The 6,633-nt window shown below is 32.7% G+C and overlaps 1 protein-coding gene across 4 annotated transcripts in view; it reads left to right on the top strand.

The window, feature by feature from the left end:
- Positions 1-507: 507 nt before the first annotated feature.
- The window catches only part of LOC150099762 (uncharacterized protein C2orf42 homolog), a 243,042-nt gene continuing 236,916 nt past the window's right edge, over positions 508-6,633 (top strand). The window contains exon 1 of one of the 4 annotated variants that reach the window (XM_090403602.1): positions 508-910. The gene's annotated coding sequence lies outside the window, so the exon portion shown is untranslated. Of the gene's footprint in view, positions 955-6,633 lie in introns of all 4 variants that reach the window. The other 3 variants (XM_090403600.1, XM_090403603.1, XM_090403601.1) reach the window with 3 other exon arrangements.

Here is a 6,633-nt window from a genome sequence, read left to right as displayed (position 1 = left end):
TGATATAATATATATATATATATATATATATATATAGAAAGAGAGAGAGAGAGAGCCTAACTATAAATCAGTTGATCCTAGTAATCACTGACACATACATTCCCCTTCTTGTACCAGGAATAAGGCAGTTCAATGCATTTTTCTTACCTTGCTATCTCCCCTCTAGAAAAAAAAAAACTTAAGTAAACACATAAATTACACTAGTCATTACGAAAAGGTATGATAAATACATCTTTGGGATTTCAAATTAATATATTGCATTGAGTCAAAGCAACAACTGAAGCAATCATGAATAACTGTAATACCACCAGTAAACATTACAATGCGAGTTTTTTCCCTTTTTTTTTTTGCTTTTCTTCTATAATCTGAGTTGTTTCTAATACAATGAGTTCGATAAATCAGATAGGTTTTTCAAACTACAGCTGAAGCCTAAAACCACATTCTTTGTCGCTGCCGACCTCTAGTAGTAAAATGAAATTCGAATGACATGTCATGTTATACTGAACTAAAAGTGAATGTGAAAAGAAGTTGAGGATTATCGGCATTTGTTAAATAAATTGTAATTGAACCAACTGCAGCGAAGGTTGTATCATCTTTTGCCATATAGTAATAACCAATCCTCGTAGCGTTTGCAAAATGGATTCTGTTCGTCGTGTTTTTACCAAAGTGGCGTGTTGTGTTGAGTACTTAATCGTTAATGATTCTGTGCTGTTCGGTTGTGCAGATCGTATCCTTAGAAAATGTGTTACTTGTTAAATATACAGAAAAAATCTTATCTTTCTAAAAAGAAAGATCTTTTCTATGTATGTTATGCCACCAAAAGACTCTACCACGCTTCACAAACAATTGTCAGTTGTGAAAAATGGTTTTTAAGTTCTCAAGATTTTGATGTGAAATGACTTGGAAGCAGGTATGATTTGATATTCGCGATGTCAATAGCAAACTTTCTGATAGGTAATAAGCATATGTATGTCATATTACAAAAAAAAATTAAAATAAAATAAATAATTAACACGGTAGTTAGAAGGTTATCTGAATATTTTGGTATTGCCCGCTTTGTTTTCCTTTTTTTTTTTTTTTTTTTTTTTTCTTCTCAGATTTGCATTTGTTGCAAGAATTAAATCCATTCCTAGAGATATAAAAATGTTCATATTGCATGGAAAATAAAGATGGTTTTAGGTGAATGAGTTAAGATGTAAGAAATTGACAACAGGCCGATAGATTATTATTATTTTTTTTTTTTGAAGATATATTATGTTAAAAGTGTTAAGATAATTGAAGAAATAATAGTATTTCCAACTAATATTAAGGCTGATAGTATTATTGCAGTAGTTTTAGTAAAAGAAATATGAAGTATTATTACTTTATAGTAATAACATTTCATGAATTGCAGTGCCGCACGTTAAATAAATTCGCCAAGAACCTTAATTGCAATCACTTGATTCTTAGAGGAGATGAAATTCTATACAAGTAGCATATGTATGTATTTATTTATTTTTGAATATCTGTATATATCAAACTGAAAGAGTTGTGAGATGCTGTTCTTGGAAGAGATAGGATGGGGATGATGTTTCTGAACAATGATAATGATAGTTCAGAATCATCATCCATCTTATTAATGTTTATAATAGGATAGAGATGAGGATTCTGAAAAGATTACCTTTATTTGTAATATTGGCATGTTTCTACATTGACAAAACAATATTATTATGTGACACCACCAAGGAGTCTAAGGCCTCATCACAGACTCATATACTTTTTTAATTTTTTAGAAGAGCAATTTAAGCCACTTTTCTTCCACAGTACTTGTTTGCATATGTATCATCTGATATAAACTGTCTTGCAGTCTTAGAAAGATCAAAAAAATCAGGGAGCCTTTATTATTATTACGGGCTACTACACTCCAAGGAGTCCTTGACATGATGTTTAGGGACTCCCTCATTGAGGGAGTCCCTAAACATCATGTCAAGAACTATCTAAAATTTGCACAGTATCTATCTATCATACTTTGCTTTGAACTCATTCACAGTAATGGCACCCACAACAGACTGGTGACCACTTCCACTCATTCACTACTCTCCAAGCGAAAAACCTAGTTCTAACATTCTTGCAAACTACACTTGCTCAGTTTCCATGGATGGCCCCAAGTTCTCCCACCACCAGAACTGTCCTGAAAAATTTCCTCTGTGAATTAATCTTGTAAAAACTCTCTCAGTAATCTTTATGTCTACATCCTATTACCCCTTTTTCTGCCTATCAACCAGTTCTGTAATCCATAAATCTTCAACCTGTTCTCATAAGGTTCATTTCATAGACCTGCCACTATCTTGGTCACTCAGTTCTGGATCCTCTCTTCCTCATCGTTGCCAGTTTATGGAGTTTAAAAAAATAAAAGCAATATTCTTGATGCATGGAAGAAATACATTTATCATTTTGACGAAGCACATCTGAAAGCAAAAAATGTACATTTATTACATCAAAATATTTATTGTTAAAAAATCTGCCAATTATTTACTGTGTTTGTTAATGTGAAGTGATGTATACTAAAATCTTAATTGTTTATTTAAGTGATGTAATGTTTACAATTTTTAATTAAATTTAAACTAAAAAGATATAAACTTTTTTAAAATTTTTTTTATTTTAAATCTTTATGTGTAGTGTTTTCACTTAGCAAATACACTTTTCCATCATTGAGAAACTATCCTATTATGTTGTGATGAGCAGAGGCTTAGATTTACCACAAAGTTTTACTACATTTTGGTACAATTATTGGTTCTCCAATAATTGTGCCAAAGCAGACCAAGAGCCAAGAATTTAGCATATGCCCAGTGGCTGAAGTTAAAAACACACTTGACTCTCTCATATCAACCTCTCCTGTTCAATGGCAGTCAAGCATTCAGGTTTCCCTCTCTCCCTCCCATCTTAATGGTGCTGTTGTAACATTTCCTTAAGATAAGGTAGATGATTCTGGATGTTGTTTAGAGGAAAGCAGTTTGAGTGATTTTTTTCTCTCTCTCTCACTGACTGACTCCAACCAGCACTCTTTCAGATGATTTTTTCAGACTTGTCTTTTCTACAATCAGTGCTAGCCAACATCCATTTACAATCTAGCTACAAACCCACCAAACTTGCTTTTCTACCTTTTTCATTCCATATGGCTCTATTTTGTGCAGAACAATCTTCATTACAATGTTTTCTCAACTATATGTTTCAACTTTTCAAGAAAAATATCAATAGGTTACTTCTCCCTTAATCCCGGCTGCCACAGGATACCAGTGCCCTGTAGGTTTTGCAACTGCTTTGTGTGTGTGTGTGTGTGTGTGTGTGTGTTTGGAATTAATGTAATAAAAAAAATGGAAGCAAACATATATTCATTCCATCTCCCCCAAAAAAAGTGAAATAAAGTCAACCATAAAACTATTGCCCTTTTGTGCATTTCAGTTTCCCAAAAACAAAGGGAGAAAGGTATTAATAGCTATCCTCACTAACACTAAGCATATAAAAATACAACCAGCTGCTGGTCATAATTAACATTGCCCATCTTCAGACATATTGAACCAGTGTTTCTCTCTTCCATTCCATCTACTTCTGTTCTATGGAACAGCCTTTCTCATAGAAACATGGCAGCAGAAGGACAAGATTTATGTATAAACTAGAAAAGCTACAGCTTAGGGTCTCAGCTTCAGTATAGATTACTTAAATTTACTCAGAGTTTGGAGAGTTTTAAAAATTATGCCTTATAGCCATGACACCCTTAAATCCAGCCCTGATCAGCAAGTTCCTTCTTTTTTTCTTAACCACTTACATCTTCACAGCACTGTTATATTGTATGTTTTTTTTCAGTCTCTCCCTATGCAATATAAAAAAATAGAAAAGTAAATAATTTATTCAAAAATAACTTTTGTAACTTTTTCAGATTCAAAAAAATTTTTCAACAACTCAACAACTTCTAGTTCTATGCGAAGGTTTCTGTGGTTTATCAGTTCATAAGAAAGATTCCGGTAATTGGACCACATGTTTATTACGATAAATAACAATAAAAAACAAACCCGACAAGTTTCGTAAGTCGTATGACTTGCATCTTCAGGGATCAAAGGTAACTAAAAGTTTAAACACATGAAATGAGAAATTACTCGAATAGTTCATTAAATTGAATATCCGAATGTAGATTCGGATATTCAATTTAATGAACAGTTAGACAACGGCATAGAATGAACTATTTTGAGTAATTTCTCATTTCATGTGTTTAAACTTTTAGTTACCTTTGACCCCTGAAGATGTAAGTCATATGACTTACGAAACTTGTCGGTTTTTTTTTTATTTTTATTTATTGTAATAAACATGTGGTTTAATTACTGGAATCTTTCTTATGAACTCAACAACTGTTTCATGAAGAACAATTAGCTATGATTTAATTTTGTTCTTTGTGAAATGGTTCTTATTGTTTTTCTGGCATTGATTAAGAACACATTTGTAATCTCTTAAATCATTATTAAAATAAATGCCATATCATTAACTACTGATTATGCATTGCAGAAAATGTGTAATATTTTCTGGCAAATAAATAAAATTTTTTATGTTTAAAGTATATTTTTGAAACTATCCTGTCATTTTAATGTACTTTTCATATGTTATAGTGAAGTTTGTAATGTCAAGAAAAGAATATATACAAAATTGATTTTTGTCTAAATTAGGAAGATGTAAGTATTCTTGAGATAGCCCAGACAGATTGTATAATTTGCAGTACCTAACTAGAACTAAATTCTGTAAGGCTTAAATTCTGATGCAACTGATGTTCAGGATGCCACAGCACAGATGTTTGCTTAACTTTTATATAACTGGTTGGCCTGCATTATCCAAATCTTCTACCTATGCCTTTACTTTCAAAAATTATAGATGGAAATTTAAACTCTCATGAAATAAATTTATTGGCTGTAAAATTTTTGTCTACATAGCCATCCTCAGTACATTAATAATGGAACACAATATAAAATTGCAATAAAATAATCATTTTTGAAAAAAAGATCACAGGACAACAGATGGTCATTAAAATTCTCAATTATTCAAAAGAAAAAAAATACAGTATAATAATCAGGAATTTGCATATCATGATATTTGCATATCGATGACATGGTTAGTTGTAGAGAAATGAGACGATAGGCCAGAAATGTCCTGTCTGTTGTTTTTGACATAGCCAATGTGCTCCTTTTTCCTGATTTCGAGGCTTCTCGAAGTCTGTCCGATGTAACTAGAGCCACATGAGCATGGAATATTATAAACTCCAGCATATTTGTAGAAAGGATGGTTGTCTTTTGGAGATCTTAGTAGTTTACTAATAGATTCTATTGGTTTGAATGTTACTCTTATTTTATGTTGTTTGAGGAGATTGGCAAGCTTGTTGGAGATGCCACTTATAAACGGAATTGCAATCGTTTTTATGTATTGAATATCTTCTTGTTCTCTTTGTGGTGGTTCAGAGAAAAGGATTTTATTGACTAGTCTTCTTGGATATCCGTTCAAGTACAAATTGTTGGAAATAAATTTTAACTCATCTTGAAGGGTCTTGTTGTCCGTTGTGATGCGAATCGCTCTTTTCTTTAACATGTGTACAATGCTGAGTTTATGTGAGATGTGGTGGGAGGAGTTGAAATGTAGGTAGCGACCTGTATTGGTCGGTTTTCTGTACACAATCTGTCGGTTTTTTGTTATTGTTCCATACGATGAAGATATCGTCCACATATCTAGACCAAATTTTAGGTTTAGGAAAAATTTGCGATAAGATTTTGTTTTCTAAGTCTTCCATAAAGGTCAGCACATGAAGGTGAGAGTGGGCTCCCCATTGCCAAGCCTGTTAATTGTTGATAGATCTTATTTTTCCAAGAAAAGTAGTTGGAGTTTAGGCAGTGAGCAAACAATGAGGTTATATCTTATGGGAACAAGGTACTTAAGATGTCAATGACCTCTACTACAGGAACGTTTGTAAAGAGAGAGGTGACATCTAAGCTGACTAGAAGATCATTATCCGATATCTTGATGTTTTTTAACTTTTCCACAAAATGTCTGGAGTTTTTAATGTAACTCTCTGAGTTGTGGATGTGTTGCTGCAAGAGTTTCGAGAGATGTTTTGACAATAAGTAGGTAGGAGAGTTGATTGCATCAACGATTGGGCGTAAAGGAATACCATCTTTGTGCACTTTTGGCACACCATAGAGTCTCGGAGTTAAAGGATGCATCGATTTTAGTTTTTGAATCAAGTCTGTTGGCCAGTTGGATAAATTGCATAGTAATTCATTGGTATCATTGTGGTTTTTTAATGTTGGATCTTTTGTTAAAAGACAGTATACAGACAAGTCAGATAGTAGATGGTTGACTTTGTCCTCATAGTCCTTTGAGTTCAGTATTACAGTACTGTTTCCTTTATCTGCTTTAAGTATTATGATGTCTTTGTTGTTTTTTAAATTACGAATAGTCCTTCTATCTAATGAGAAGTTTTGTTTTGTGGAATATGCAGAGGAAAGTACTATACAACTTTTTAGTCTTAGATCATTTGCTGTGTGAGGCGGTAATAATGAGATTCCTTTATCTAGACTACAAATGAAATCTACCTTAGGAATCCGTTGAGGAGCTATTGCA

Source organism: Typopeltis vanoorti, chromosome 14, assembly GCF_054136105.1.
Source record: "Typopeltis vanoorti isolate ZY-2024b chromosome 14, IOZ_Tvanoo_1.0, whole genome shotgun sequence".
Taxonomy (NCBI): domain Eukaryota; kingdom Metazoa; phylum Arthropoda; class Arachnida; order Uropygi; family Thelyphonidae; genus Typopeltis; species Typopeltis vanoorti.
The sequence above is the reverse complement of the archived record's forward strand: the minus strand, read 5'-3'. Positions and strand labels throughout refer to the sequence as shown.